A 16,276-nucleotide genomic window follows, 5' to 3' on the forward strand; every position below is an offset into this window, starting at 1 on the left:
ACATAAGGAGAGGCAGTATTTACTAACACTCACTGTAACTAAACAGTAGTCACTTATCACTTATACATAAAGAGTCAGTATTTACTAACACTCACTGTAACTAAACAGTCACTTATCACTTATACATAAGGAGAGTCAGTATTTACTAACACTCACTGTAACTAAACAGTCACTTATCACTTATACATAAGGAGAGGCAGTATTTACTAACACTCACTGTAACTAAACAGTCACTTATCACTTATACATAAGGAGAGGCAGTATTTACTAACACTCACTGTAACTAAACAGTCACTTATCACTTATACATAAAGAGAGGCAGTATTTACTAACACTCACTGTAACTAAACAGTAGTCACTTATCACTTATACATAAAGAGAGGTAGTATTTACTAACACTCACTGTAACTAAACAGTAGTCACTTATCACTTATACATAAGGAGAGGTAGTATTTACTAACATTCACTGTAGCTAAACAGTCACTTATTACTTATACATAAAGAGAGTCAGTATTTACTAACACTCACTGTAGCTAAACAGTCACTTATTACTTATACATAAAGAGAGTCAGTATTTACTAACACTCACTGTAACTAAACAGTCACTTATCACTTATACATAAGGAGAGGTAGTATTTACTAACACTCACTGTAACTAAACAGTAGTCACTTATCACTTATACATAAGGAGAGTCAGTATTTACTAACACTCACTGTAGCTAAACAGTCACTTATTACTTATACATAAAGAGAGTCAGTATTTACTAACACTCACTGTAACTAAACAGTCACTTATTACTTATACATAAAGAGAGTCAGTATTTACTAACACTCTCTGTAACTAAACAGTAGTCACTTATCACTTATACATAAAGAGAGGCAGTATTTACTAACACTCACTGTAACTAAACAGTCACTTATCACTTATACATAAGGAGAGTCAGTATTTACTAACACTCACTGTAACTAAACAGTCACTTATCACTTATACATAAGGAGAGGCAGTATTTACTAACACTCACTGTAACTAAACAGTCACTTATCACTTATACATAAGGAGAGGCAGTATTTACTAACACTCACTGTAATTAAACAGTCACTTATTACTTATACATAAGGAGAGGCAGTATTTACTAACACTCACTGTAACTAAACAGTAGTCACTTATTACTTATACATAAGGAGAGGCAGTATTTACTAACACTCACTTTAACTAAACAGTCACTTATCACTTATACATAAAGAGAGGCAGTATTTACTAACACTCACTGTAACTAAACAGTCACTTATCACTTATACATAAGGAGAGTCAGTATTTACTAACACTCACTGTAACTAAACAGTAGTCACTTATTACTTATACATAAGGAGAGGCAGTATTTACTAACACTCACTGTAACTAAACAGTCACTTATCACTTATACATAAGGAGAGGCAGTATTTACTAACACTCACTGTAACTAAACAGTCACTTATCACTTATACATAAGGAGAGGCAGTATTTACTAACACTCACTGTAACTAAACAGTCACTTATCACTTATACATAAGGAGAGTCAGTATTTACTAACACTCACTGTAACTAAACAGTAGTCACTTATTACTTATACATAAGGAGAGGCAGTATTTACTAACACTCACTGTAACTAAACAGTCACTTATCACTTATACATAAGGAGAGGCAGTATTTACTAACACTCACTGTAACTAAACAGTCACTTATCACTTATACATAAGGAGAGGCAGTATTTACTAACACTCACTATAACTAAACAGTCACTTATCATTTATACATAAGGAGAGTCAGTATTTACTAACACTCACTGTCACTAAACAGTCACTTATCACTTATACATAAGGAGAGGCAGTATTTACTAACATTCACTGTAACTAAACAGTCACTTATCACTTATACATAAGGAGAGGCAGTATTTACTAACACTCACTGTCACTAAACAGTCACTTATCACTTATACATAAGGAGAGGCAGTATTTACTAACACTCACTATAACTAAACAGTCACTTATCACGTATACATAAAGAGAGTCAGTATTTACTAACACTCACTGTAACTAAACAGTAGTCACTTATCACTTATACATAAGGAGAGTCAGTATTTACTAACACTCACTGTAACTAAACAGTAGTCACTTATACATAAGGAGAGGCAGTATTTACTAACACTCACTGTAACTGAACAGTCACTTATACATAAAGAGAGGCAGTATTTACTAACACTCACTGTAACTAAACAGTAGTCACTTATCACTTATACATAAAGAGAGGCAGTATTTACTAACACTCACTGTAATTAAACAGTCACTTATTACTTATACATAAAGAGAGTCAGTATTTACTAACACTCACTGTAGCTAAACAGTCACTTATCACTTATACATAAGGAGAGGCAGTATTTACTAACACTCACTGTAGCTAAACAGTCACTTATCACTTATACATAAGGAGAGTCAGTATTTACTAACACTCACTGTAACTAAACAGTAGTCACTTATCACTTATACATAAGGAGAGTCAGTATTTACTAACACTCACTGTAACTAAACAGTAGTCACTTATCACTTATACATAAGGAGAGGCAGTATTTACTAACACTCACTGTAACTAAACAGTAGTCACTTATCACTTATACATAAGGAGAGTCAGTATTTACTAACACTCACTGTAACTAAACAGTCACTTATCACTTATACATAAAGAGAGGCAGTATTTACTAACACTCACTGTAACTAAACAGTCACTTATCACTTATACATAAGGAGAGTCAGTATTTACTAACACTCACTGTAACTAAACAGTAGTCACTTATCACTTATACATAAGGAGAGTCAGTATTTACTAACACTCACTGTAACTAAACAGTAGTCACTTATCACTTATACATAAAGAGAGGCAGTATTTACTAACACTCACTGTAACTAAACAGTCACTTATCACTTATACATAAGGAGAGTCAGTATTTACTAACACTCACTGTAACTAAACAGTAGTCACTTATTACTTATACATAAAGAGAGTCAGTATTTACTAACACTCACTGTAACTAAACAGTAGTCACTTATCACTTATACATAAGGAGAGTCAGTATTTACTAACACTCACTGTAACTAAACAGTAGTCACTTATCACTTATACATAAGGAGAGGCAGTATTTACTAACACTCACTGTAACTGAACAGTCACTTATACATAAAGAGAGGCAGTATTTACTAACACTCACTGTAACTAAACAGTAGTCACTTATCACTTATACATAAGGAGAGGCAGTATTTACTAACACTCACTGTAACTAAACAGTAGTCACTTATCACTTATACATAAAGAGAGGCAGTATTTACTAACACTCACTGTAACTAAACAGTAGTCACTTATCACTTATACATAAAGAGAGTCAGTATTTACTAACACTCACTGTAACTGAACAGTCACTTATACATAAAGAGAGGCAGTATTTACTAACACTCACTGTAACTAAACAGTAGTCACTTATCACTTATACATAAGGAGAGTCAGTATTTACTAACACTCACTGTAACTAAACAGTAGTCACTTATCACTTATACATAAGGAGAGGCAGTATTTACTAACACTCACTGTAACTGAACAGTCACTTATACATAAAGAGAGGCAGTATTTACTAACACTCACTGTAACTAAACAGTAGTCACTTATCACTTATACATAAGGAGAGGCAGTATTTACTAACACTCACTGTAACTAAACAGTAGTCACTTATCACTTATACATAAAGAGAGGCAGTATTTACTAACACTCACTGTAACTAAACAGTAGTCACTTATCACTTATACATAAAGAGAGTCAGTATTTACTAACACTCACTGTAACTAAACAGTCACTTATTACTTATACATAAAGAGAGGCAGTATTTACTAACACTCACTGTAACTAAACAGTAGTCACTTATCACTTATACATAAGGAGAGTCAGTATTTACTAACACTCACTGTAACTAAACAGTAGTCACTTATCACTTATACATAAGGAGAGGCAGTATTTACTAACACTCACTGTAACTGAACAGTCACTTATACATAAAGAGAGGCAGTATTTACTAACACTCACTGTAACTAAACAGTAGTCACTTATACATAAGGAGAGGCAGTATTTACTAACACTCACTGTAACTAAACAGTAGTCACTTATCACTTATACATAAAGAGAGGCAGTATTTACTAACACTCACTGTAACTAAACAGTAGTCACTTATCACTTATACATAAAGAGAGGCAGTATTTACTAACACTCACTGTAACTAAACAGTCACTTATTACTTATACATAAAGAGAGTCAGTATTTACTAACACTCACTGTAGCTAAACAGTCACTTATTACTTATACATAAAGAGAGTCAGTATTTACTAACACTCACTGTAACTAAACAGTCACTTATCACTTATACATAAAGAGAGTCAGTATTTACTAACACTCACTGTAACTAAACAGTAGTCACTTATAACTTATACATAAAGAGAGGCAGTATTTACTAACACTCACTGTAACTAAACAGTAGTCACTTATCACTTATACATAAGGAGAGTCAGTATTTACTAACACTCACTGTAACTAGACAGTCACTTATTACTTATACATAAAGAGAGTCAGTATTTACTAACACTCACTGTAGCTAAACAGTCACTTATTACTTATACATAAAGAGAGTCAGTATTTACTAACACTCACTGTAACTAAACAGTCCCTTATCACTTATACATAAAGAGAGGTAGTAGTTACTAACACTCATTGTAACTAAACAGTAGTCACTTATCACTTATACATAAGGAGAGTCAGTATTTACTAACACTCACTGTAACTAAACAGTAGTCACTTATCACTTATACATAAGGAGAGGCAGTATTTACTAACACTCACTGTAACTAAACAGTAGTCACTTATCACTTATACATAAAGAGAGTCAGTATTTACTAACACTCACTGTAACTAAACAGTCACTTATACATAAAGAGAGGCAGTATTTACTAACACTCACTGTAACTAAACAGCAGGCACTTATTACTTATACATAAAGAGAGGCAGTATTTACTAACACTCACTGTAGCTAAACAGTAGTCACTTATACATTAGGAGAGGCAGTATTTACTAACACTCACTGTAACTAAACAGTAGTCACTTATACATAAGGAGAGGCAGTATTTACTAACACTCACTGTAACTAAACAGTAGTCACTTATCACTTATACATAAAGAGAGGCAGTATTTACTAACAATCACTGTATCTAAACAGTCACTTATCACTTATACATAAAGAGAGGCAGTATTTACTAACACTCACTGTAACTAAACAGTAGTCACTTATCACTTATACATAAAGAGAGTCAGTATTTACTAACACCCACTGTAACTAAACAGTAGTCATTTATCACTTATACATAAGGAGAGTCAGTATTTACTAACACTCACTGTAACTAAACAGTAGTCACTTATCACTTATACATAAGGAGAGGTAGTATTTACTAACACTCACTGTAACTAAACAGTAGTCACTTATCACTTATACATAAGGAGAGTCAGTATTTACTAACATTCACTGTAACTAAACAGTCACTTATCACTTATACATAAAGAGAGTCAGTATTTACTAACACTCACTGTAACTAAACAGTAGTCACTTATCACTTATACATAAGGAGAGTCAGTATTTACTAACACTCACTGTAACTAAACAGTAGTCACTTATCACTTATACATAAGGAGAGGTAGTATTTACTAACACTCACTGTAACTAAACAGTAGTCACTTATCACTTATACATAAGGAGAGGTAGTATTTACTAACACTCACTGTAACTAAACAGTAGTCACTTATCACTTATACATAAGGAGAGGTAGTATTTACTAACACTCACTGTAACTAAACAGTCACTTATCACTTATACATAAAGGGAGTCAGTATTTCCTAACACTCACTGTAACTAAACAGTCACTTATTACTTATACATAAGGAGAGTCAGTATTTACTAACACTCACTGTAGCTAAACAGTCACTTATCACTTATACATAAAGAGAGGCAGTATTTACTAACACTCACTGTAACTTAACAGCAGTCACTTATCACTTATACATAAAGAGAGGCAGTATTTACTAACACTCACTGTAACTAAACAGTAGTCACTTATCACTTATACATAAAGAGAGGCAGTATTTACTAACACTCACTGTAACTAAACAGTAGTCACTTATCACTTATACATAAAGAGAGGCAGTATTTACTAACACTCACTGTAACTAAACAGTCACTTATACATAAAGAGAGTCAGTATTTACTAACACTCACTGTAACTAAACAGTCACTTATTACTTATACATAAAGAGAGTCAGTATTTACTAACACTCACTGTAGCTAAACAGTCACTTATTACTTATACATAAGGAGAGGCAGTATTTACTAACACTCACTGTAGCTAAATAGTAATAAAGAAAGGGAGAGAACAGAGGTATCATGTGGCACAGTTGGAGTGAGAGCCTAAATGTTCCAAATCTAGGTGAGCACAAAGAACAGGAATATTAAAATATAACTTTTATTTCTTCTGTTAAGTGTGATCAGTCCACGGGTCATCATTACTTCTGGGATATTACTCCTCCCCAACAGGAAGTGCAAGAGGATTCACCCAGCAGAGCTGCATATAGCTCCTCCCCTCTACGTCACTCCCAGTCATTCTCTTGCACCCAACGACTAGATAGGATGTGTGAGAGGACTATGGTGATTTTATTTAGTTTTATTTCTTCAATCAAAAGTTTGTTATTTTTAATAGCACCGGAGTGTGTTATTCCTTCTCTGGTAGAATTTGAAGAAGAATCTACCAGAGTTTTTTCTATGATTTTAGCCGGAGTAGTTAAGATCATATTGCTGTTTCTCGGCCATCTGAGGAGAGGTAAACTTCAGATCAGGGGACAGCGGGCAGATTAATCTGCAAAGAGGTATGTAGCAGCTTTTATTTTCTGACAATGGAATTGATGAGAAAATCCTGCCATACCAATATAATATCATGTATGTATATTTTACATTTGAGTATTCTGGGGAATGGTACTTCACTGGAATTACACTGTGTATATAAGACTTTAGCCTATTTGCAAGCAACAGGCTTTTTAATAACTCTTAATTTATGTTAAACGTTTTTGCTGGAATGTAAAATCGTTTTCATTTTCTGAGGTACTGGGTGAATAAAATGTTTGGGCACTATTTTTCCACTTGGCAGTTGCTTGATCTAATTCTGACAGTTTACTGATCTCTCTCACTGTTGTGTGTGAGGGGGAGGGGCCTTTTTTTGGCGCTTTTGCTACGCATCAAAAATTTCAGTCAGAAGCTCATTGTTTTTTCCTGCATGTTCCGGTTCATCTTACAGAACTCAGGGGTCTTCAAAGCTTGTTTGAGGGAAGTAATTTTCACAACAGAGCTGTGAGATTGTAGTTGACTGTGATTAAAAAACGTTTATTCTTTAACTTTTTTATGCCATCAGGGTTAGTTATTCTTTGCTAATGGGAACAAGCCTTTGCTAAAATTGTGTTTTGTTTTTACAAAGTTTGATGCTGTAACCTTTTTAGTTTATTGATTTCAACTGTCATATATCTTTCTGTGCTTCTTAGGCACAGTACGTTTTTCATTGTATTTTACTTGATTAATATTTCCAAGTTGCAAGTTTAGTTGCTAGTGTGTTAAACATGTCTGATTCAGAGGATGAGACCTGTACTATTTGTGCTAACGCCAAAGTGGAGCCCAATAGAAATTTATGTACTAACTGTATTGATGCTACTTTAAATAAAAGTCAATCTGTACAAATTGAACAAATTTCACCAAACAACGAGGGGAGAGTTATGCCGACTAACTCGCCTCACGTGACAGTACCTGCATCTCCCGCTCGGGAGGTGCGCGATATTGTGGCGCCCAGTACATCTGGGCGGCCATTACAAATAACATTACAAGATATGGCTACTGTTATGACTGAGGTTTTGGCTAAATTACCAGAGCTAAGAGGCAAGCGTGATCACTCTGGGGTGAGAACAGAGTGGGCTGATAATGCTAGGGCCATGTAAGATACTGCGTCACAACTTGCAGAACATGAGGACGGAGAGCTTCATTCTGCGGCTGACGGTTCTGATCCAAACAGATTGGATTCAGATATTTCAAATTTTAAATTTAAGCTGGAAAACCTCCGTGTATTACTAGGGGAGGTGTTAGCGGCTCTGAATGATTGTAACACAGTTGCAATACCAGAGAAAATGTGTAGGTTGGATAAATATTTTGCTGTACCAACAAGTACTGACGTTTTTCCTATACCTAAGAGACTAACTGAAATTATTACTAAGGAGTGGGATAGACCCGGTGTGCCGTTCTCACCCCCTCCGATATTTAGAAAGATGTTTCCAATAGACACCACCACACGGGACTTATGGCAAACGGTCCCTAAGGTGGAGGGAGCAGTTTCTACTTTAGCTAAGCGTACCACTATCCCGGTGGAGGATAGCTGTGCCTTTTCAGATCCAATGGATAAAAAGTTAGAGGGTTACCTTAAGAAAATGTTTGTTCAACAAGGTTTTATATTGCAACCCCTTGCATGCATTGCGCCGGTCACGGCTGCAGCGGCATTCTGGATTGAGTCTCTGGAAGACAACCTTAGTTCAGCTACTCTGGACGACATTACGGAAAAGAGGCGTTTCTACGCTGCGTACAAGAACTTTTGTTAATGGGAGTAATCCATCCAGTTCCACGGTCGGAACAGGGACAAGGGTTTTACTCAAATCTGTTTGTGGTTCCCAAAAAAGAGGGAACTTTCAGACCAATCCTGGATTTAAAGATCCTAAACAAATTCCTAAGAGTTCCATCGTTCAAAATGGAGACTATTCGGACAATTTTACCCATGATCCAAAAGGGTCAGTACATGACCACAGTGGATTTAAAGGATGCTTACCTTCACATACCGATTCACAAAGATCATTACCGGTATCTAAGGTTTGCCTTCCTAGACAGGCATTACCAGTTTGTAGCTCTTCCATTCGGATTGGCTACAGCTCCAAGAATCTTCACAAAGGTTCTGGGTGCTCTTCTGGCGGTACTAAGACCGCGGGGAATCTCGGTAGCTCCGTACTTAGACGACATTCTGATACAAGCTTCAAGCTTTCAAACTGCCAAGTCTCATACAGAGTTAGTACTGGCTTTTCTAAGGTCACATGGATGGAAGGTGAACGAAAAGAAAAGTTCACTCGTTCCACTCACAAGAGTTCCCTTCCTGGGGACTCTTATAGATTCTGTAGAAATGAAGATTTACCTGACAGAGGACAGGTTAACAAGACTTCAAAGTGCTTGCCGCACCCTTCATTCCATTCAACACCCGTCAGTGGCTCAATGCATGGAGGTAATCGGCTTAATGGTAGCGGCAATGGACATAGTTCCCTTTGCTCGCTTACACCTCAGACCACTGCAACTGTGCATGCTAAGTCAGTGGAATGGGGATTACTCAGATTTGTCCCCTTCTCTGAATCTGGATCAAGAGACCAGAAATTCTCTTCTATGGTGGCTTTCTCGGCCACATCTGTCCAGGGGGATGCCATTCAGCAGACCAGACTGGACAATTGTAACAACAGACGCCAGCCTTCTAGGTTGGGGTGCCGTCTGGAATTCTCTGAAAGCTCAGGGACAATGGAGTCAGGAGGAGAGTCTCCTGCCAATAAACATTCTGGAATTGAGAGCAGTTCTCAATGCCCTCCTGGCTTGGCCCCAGTTGACAACTCGGGGGTTCATCAGGTTTCAGTCGGACAACATCACGACGGTAGCTTACATCAACCATCAGGGAGGGACAAGAAGTTCCCTAGCAATGATGGAAGTATCAAAGATAATTCGCTGGGCAGAGTCTCACTCTTGCCACCTGTCAGCAATCCACATTCCGGGAGTGGAGAACTGGGAGGCGGATTTCTTAAGTCGTCAGACTTTTCATCCGGGGGAGTGGGAGCTTCATCCGGAGGTCTTTGCCCAAATACTTCGACGTTGGGGCGAACCAGAGATAGATCTCATGGCGTCTCGACAAAACGCCAAGCTTCCTCGTTACGGGTCCAGATCCAGGGATCCAGGAGCAGTCCTGATAGATGCCCTGACAGCACCTTGGGACTTCAGGATGGCTTACGTGTTTCCACCCTTCCCGATGCTTCCTCGATTGATTGCCAGAATCAAACAGGAGAGAACATCAGTGATTCTAATAGCACCTGCATGGCCACGCAGGACTTGGTATGCAGACCTGGTGGACATGTCATCCTGTCCACCTTGGTCTCTACCTCTGAAACAGGATCTCCTGATACAGGGTCCTTTCAAACATCAAAATCTAACTTCTCTGAAGCTGACTGCTTGGAAATTGAACGCTTGATTTTATCAAGACGTCAGTTATTGATACCTTAATACAGGCTAGGAAGCCTGTTACCAGAAGGATTTACCATAAGATATGGCGTAAATACCTATATTGGTGTGAATCCAAAGGTTACTCTTGGAGTAAGGTTAGGATTCCTAGGATATTGTCTTTTCTACAAGAAGGTTTAGAAAAGGGTTTATCTGCTAGTTCATTAAAGGGACAGATTTTATTATTATTATTATTATCGGTTATTTGTAGAGCGCCAACAGATTCCGCAGCGCTATAACCAAAGGGGGAGTACAACAAAACAATTATATGGTAGAGGGCCCTGCCAAGAGTTGCACTGTTGTAGTCAGCTCTTAAGAAGGTGATCCACAAACAGCTGGACTATTAGGCTTACATGCTAAGAGGGTTCAGGGGATTGCAGTGGAGGAGAGGAACTGGTATTAGGAAAGGTTAGCGTAGGTTGTATGCGTCCCTGAACAGTAGAGTCTTTAGGGAGCACTTGAAGCTTTTAAAACTAGAAGAGAGTCTTATGGAGCGAGGCAGAGAGTTCCACAAGATGGGAGCCAGTCTGGAGAAGTCCTGTAAACGGGAGTGTGATGAGGTGACAAGAGAGGAGGAGAGTAGGAGGTTATGAGCAGAGCGAAGGGGACGGGAGGGAGAGTATCTGGAGACAAGGTCTGAGATGTAGAGGGGAGCAGTGCAGTTGAGTGCTTTGTATGTCAGAGTGAGGGTTTTGTGTTTGATCCTAGAGGCAAGAGGAAGCCAGTGAAGGGATTGGCAGAGAGGCGCAGCAGATGAAGAGCGACGTGTAAGGAAGATGAGTCTGGCAGAGGCATTCATTATGGATTGTAAAGGAGCTAGGCGGCAGGTGGGGAGACCAGAGAGGACAGAGTTGCAGTAATCAAGGCGGGAAAGAATAAGAGAGTGGATTAAAATCTTAGTTGTGTCTTGTGTAAGGAAGTGTCTAATTTTAGAGATGTTTTTAAGGTGAAAGCGGCAGGCTTTAGCCAATGACTGAATGTGAGGAGTGAAGGAAAGATCTGAGTCGAATGTGACCCCGAGACATCGGGCGTGCGGGGTAGGGGTGATGATGGAGTTGTCGACAGTTATAGAGATATTGGGGGTGGAGACTTTGGAAGAAGGGGGGAAAATGAGGAGCTCAGTTTTGGAGAGATTTAGCTTGAGGTAGTGAGAGGACATCCAGGAAGAGATGTGAGAAAGACAGTTAGTGACACGGGTTAGCAAGGAAGGAGATAGTTCTGGTGCAGAGAAGTAGATTTGGGTGTCATCGGCATACAAATGATATTGGAAACCGTGGGACTTAATTAGGGAACCTAATGATGACGTATAGATAGAGAAGAGAAGGGGACCGAGGACAGAGCCCTGCGGTACTCCGACAGAAAGTGGTGACGGGGCAGAGGAGGCCCCAGAGAAGGCTACACTGAAGGTACGGTTTGACAGGTAGGAAGAGAGCCACGAGAGGGCTGTGTCACAGATGCCGAAGGATTGGAGGGTTTGGAGCAGAAGAGGGTGGTCGACCGTGTCAAAGGCTGCGGACAGATCAAGGAGGATAAGCAGAGAGAAGTGGCCTTTTGATTTGGCTGTAAGTAGGTCGTTGGTGACCTTAACAATAGCTGTCTCTGTGGAGTGATAGGGACGAAATCCAGATTGCAGCGGGTCAAGAAGGGAGTTTAACGTAAGGAAATGGGATAGGCGTGCATATACTAGTTTTTCGAGAAGCTTTGAAGCAAGAGGGAGGAGGGAAATTGGGCGGTAGTTGGATGGGGAGGTAGGATCAAGGGAAGGTTTTTTGAGGATAGGTGTGACCAGCGCATGTTTCAATGATGAGGGAAATGTACCAGTGCTGAGGGAGAGGTTGAAAATGTGTGTTAGTATAGGGGTAAGGGTAGCAGAGAGAGAGGGGAGCAGCTGTGAGGGGATAGGGTCCAGGGGACAGGTAGTGAGGTGAGAGCGCAGTATAAGTGCTGAAACTTCATCCTCAGTAACAGGGGAGAATGAACTAAGTTTCAGGTTATGAGGGTTGTGGTTGGGTGAGAGTATTTGAGGGGGGGAGAGAATGGAATTGTGTTGAGAGCTGATTTCATTTCTGATGGAGTCAATTTTGTTAATGAAGTGACTGGCAAAGTCTTGGGCTGACAGAGAAGTTGTAATAGGAAGTGGGGGAGGGCGGAGGAGAGTATTGAAAGTGGAGAACAGACGTTTTGGGTTTGAAGAAAGATTAGAGATAAGGGTAGAGAAGTAGTGTTGCTTGTGGAAATTAAGGGCAGAGTAGTAGGAGTTCAAGATGAATTTGTAATGAAGAAAATCATCAGAACTCCGTGATTTTCTCCAATGCCGTTTAGCAGTACGGGAACATCTGCGTAGGTACCGTGTCAGAGGAGTATGCCAGGGCTGGGGATGAGTGTGTGATTTCCTAGCAGTGGTAAGAGGGGCGAGATTGTCAAGGACGGATATAAGGGTGGAGTTATAGTGGCAGATAGATTGTTCAGGGCAGGAAAAGGAGGAGAAGGATGAGAGGAGTGGATGAAGGGAATTAGCAAGTTGTTGCTGATCTAAAGACCTAATGCTTCTGTGAAGTTTGGTGTGAGGAGTAGAAGGTGGGAGAGTTGTAGGAAGGGATGAAATGTTGCAGGTAAGGAGATGGTGGTCAGACAGAGGAAAAGGGGAGTTTGAGAAGTTTGAGAGAGTGCATCGATAGCTAAAGATCAGGTCAAGGGAGTGACCATCTTTGTGAGTGGGAGAATCAGTCCATTGTGACAGACCGAAGGAGGAAGTGAGTTGCAGAAGTTGTTTAGCAGATGAGGCAGTGGGATTGTTAAGGGGGATGTTGAAATCGCCAAGAATGAGGGCAGGGGTGTCAGAGGAAAGGAAGTAGGGTAGCCAGGCAGCCAAGTGATCTAGAAATTGAGTTGCGGAGCCAGGGGGTCGGTATATGACTGCTACACGTACAGAGAGAGGGGAGAATAAGCGAATCATGTGGGTTTCGAATGAGGGAAAAGTGAGGGAAGAGATAGGGTGTATTTGTTGAAAGGTGCAACGAGAGGAAAGTAAAATACCTACACCACCTCCTTGTCTATTACCAGACCTAGGAGTGTGGCTGAAGTGTAGACCCCCATGTGACAGAGCAGCAGTGGATGCTGTGTCTAGGGGAGAGAGCCAGGTTTCTGTTAGGGCCAGAAGGTTGAGGGAGCGGGAGATGAAGAGGTCATGTATAGAAGTGAGTTTGTTGCAAACAGAGCGAGAGTTCCAGAGTGCACAGGTGAATGGGGTAGTGGCTTTAGATGCAAGAGGAATGTGAGAAAGGTGTGCAGAGTTTTGTTTTCTGAGTCTATGGGATGGTACACATGGATGTGCATGGCTTGTCAGTGGTTGGGGACCGGGATTAGGGGAGATGTCACGAGCAGTAAGTAGAAGCAAGAGGGAGAGTGACATGAGATGAGATACAGATTTGCAGTAGTGAGACTGCTTTTGAGATGGGGTGGAGGGGGTAGAGAGAGTGTTTAGGAATAGGTAAAGTTCATGAGTAGAAAAGTAAGGTGAGTTTAGGAGAGATGGGCTAATGAACAGTGCAGGTGGAGAGGGAGAAGGAGTAATTGAATAGTGTAGTTTGTTATAGAGACAAAGGGTAGCAAAAAGGAATATGAATATATTGAGCATGTTTACAGAATTGGGAACCAGTTAAAAACATAAGACACAGAATTACTGTAGCAATTGCATAAGGGAATGAAAGGTATAAGAAACATAATATAATAAAAGTACTGTGTATTCTATGGGGTTAAGGGAATGGAAGGATGTGCTGATCAGTGTGTGCACCTGTCATTTCAGGAGAGTTAAAGTTGTGTGGGAGACTATCTATAAATGAGGAAGTGAACTTGGGGTGGGGGTGAGGGTTGGGGGGAAGCTGTTTCCCAGAAGGCTACCTGTAGAAAGTTATGTATCTCAGCTCTGTCCATTCTGTTACACAAACGTCTGTCAGAAGTTCCAGACGTTCAGGCTTTTTGCCAGGCTTTGGCCAGGATTAAGCCTGTGTTTAAAACTGTTGCTCCGCCATGGAGCTTAAACCTTGTTCTTAACGTTTTACAGGGCGTTCCGTTTGAACCCCTTCATTCCATTGATATAAAGTTGTTATCTTGGAAAGTTCTATTTTTAATGGCTATTTCCTCGGCTCGAAGAGTCTCTGAGTTATCAGCCTTACATTGTGATTCTCCTTATTTGATTTTTCATTCGGATAAGGTAGTTCTGCGTACTAAACCTGGGTTCTTACCTAAGGTAGTCACTAACAGGAATATCAATCAAGAGATTGTTGTTCCTTCTTTGTGTCCAAATCCTTCTTCGAAGAAGGAACGTCTACTGCACAATCTGGACGTAGTTCGTGCCCTAAAATTTTACTTACAGGCAACTAAGGAATTTCGACAAACGTCTTCTCTGTTTGTCGTTTACTCTGGTCAGAGGAGAGGTCAAAAGGCTTCTGCTACCTCTCTTTCCTTTTGGCTTCGTAGCATAATACGTTTAGCTTATGAGACTGCTGGACAGCAGCCTCCTGAAAGAATTACAGCTCATTCTACTAGAGCTGTGGCTTCCACTTGGGCCTTCTAGAATGAGGCCTCTGTTGAACAGATTTGCAAGGCTGCAACTTGGTCTTCGCTTCATACTTTTTCCAAATTTTACAAATTTGACACTTTTGCTTCCTCGGAGGCTATTTTTGGGAGAAAGGTTCTTCAGGCAGTGGTTCCTTCTGTATAAAGAGCCTGCCTATCCCTCCCGTCATCCGTGTACTTTTGCTTTGGTATTGGTATCCCAGAAGTAATGATGACCCGTGGACTGATCACACTTAACAGAAGAAAACATAATTTATGCTTACCTGATAAATTCCTTTCTTCTGTAGTGTGATCAGTCCACGGCCCGCCCTGTTTTTTTTTAAGGCAGGTAAATATTTTTTAAATTATACTCCAGTCACCACTACACCCTTGGCTTCTCCTTTCTCGTTGGTCCTTGGTCGAATGACTGGGAGTGACGTAGAGGGGAGGAGCTATATGCAGCTCTGCTGGGTGAATCCTCTTGCACTTCCTGTTGGGGAGGAGTAATATCCCAGAAGTAATGATGACCCGTGGACTGATCACACTACAGAAGAAAGGAATTTATCAGGTAAGCATAAATTATGTTTTATTCAAAAAATAAATATACAATAGATCTGTGATGCATTAAAATAGGGTATAGCTGTTATATTATAATGTATTCATTACACAACGTTATTTCTTTCATGTAATTAGCAAGAGTCCATGAGCTAGTGACGTATGGGATATACATTCCTATCAGGAGGGGCAAAGTTTCCCAAACCTCAAAATGCCTATAAATACACCCCCCACCACACCCACAATTCAGTTTTACAAACTTTGCCTCCTATGGAGGTGGTGAAGTAAGTTTGTGCTAGATTTCTACGTTGATATGCGCTTCGCAGCAGGCTGAAGCCCGGTTTTCCTCTCAGAGTGCAGTGAATGACAGAGGGATGTGAAGGGTGTATTGCCTATTGAATACAATGGTCATCCTAACGGGGGACTATTTCATAGGTTCTCTGTTATCGGTCGTAGAGATTCATCTCCTACCTCCCTTTTCAGATCGACAATATACTCTTATATACCATTAACTCTGCTGATTCTCGTTTCAGTACTGGTTTGGCTATCTACTTTATGTAGATGAGTGTCTTTTGGTAAATATGTTTTCTTTTATTTAAGACACTCTCAGCTATGGTTTGGCACTTTATATGTAAAGTTCTAAATATATGTTTATTCTTATATTTGCCATGATTCAGGTTAATCAGTATATTTCCTTTTTACAGACTGTCAGTTTCATTTTGGGA

This window comes from Bombina bombina, chromosome 1, assembly GCF_027579735.1.
Source record: "Bombina bombina isolate aBomBom1 chromosome 1, aBomBom1.pri, whole genome shotgun sequence".
In the NCBI taxonomy this organism is placed as follows: Eukaryota; Metazoa; Chordata; class Amphibia; order Anura; family Bombinatoridae; genus Bombina; species Bombina bombina.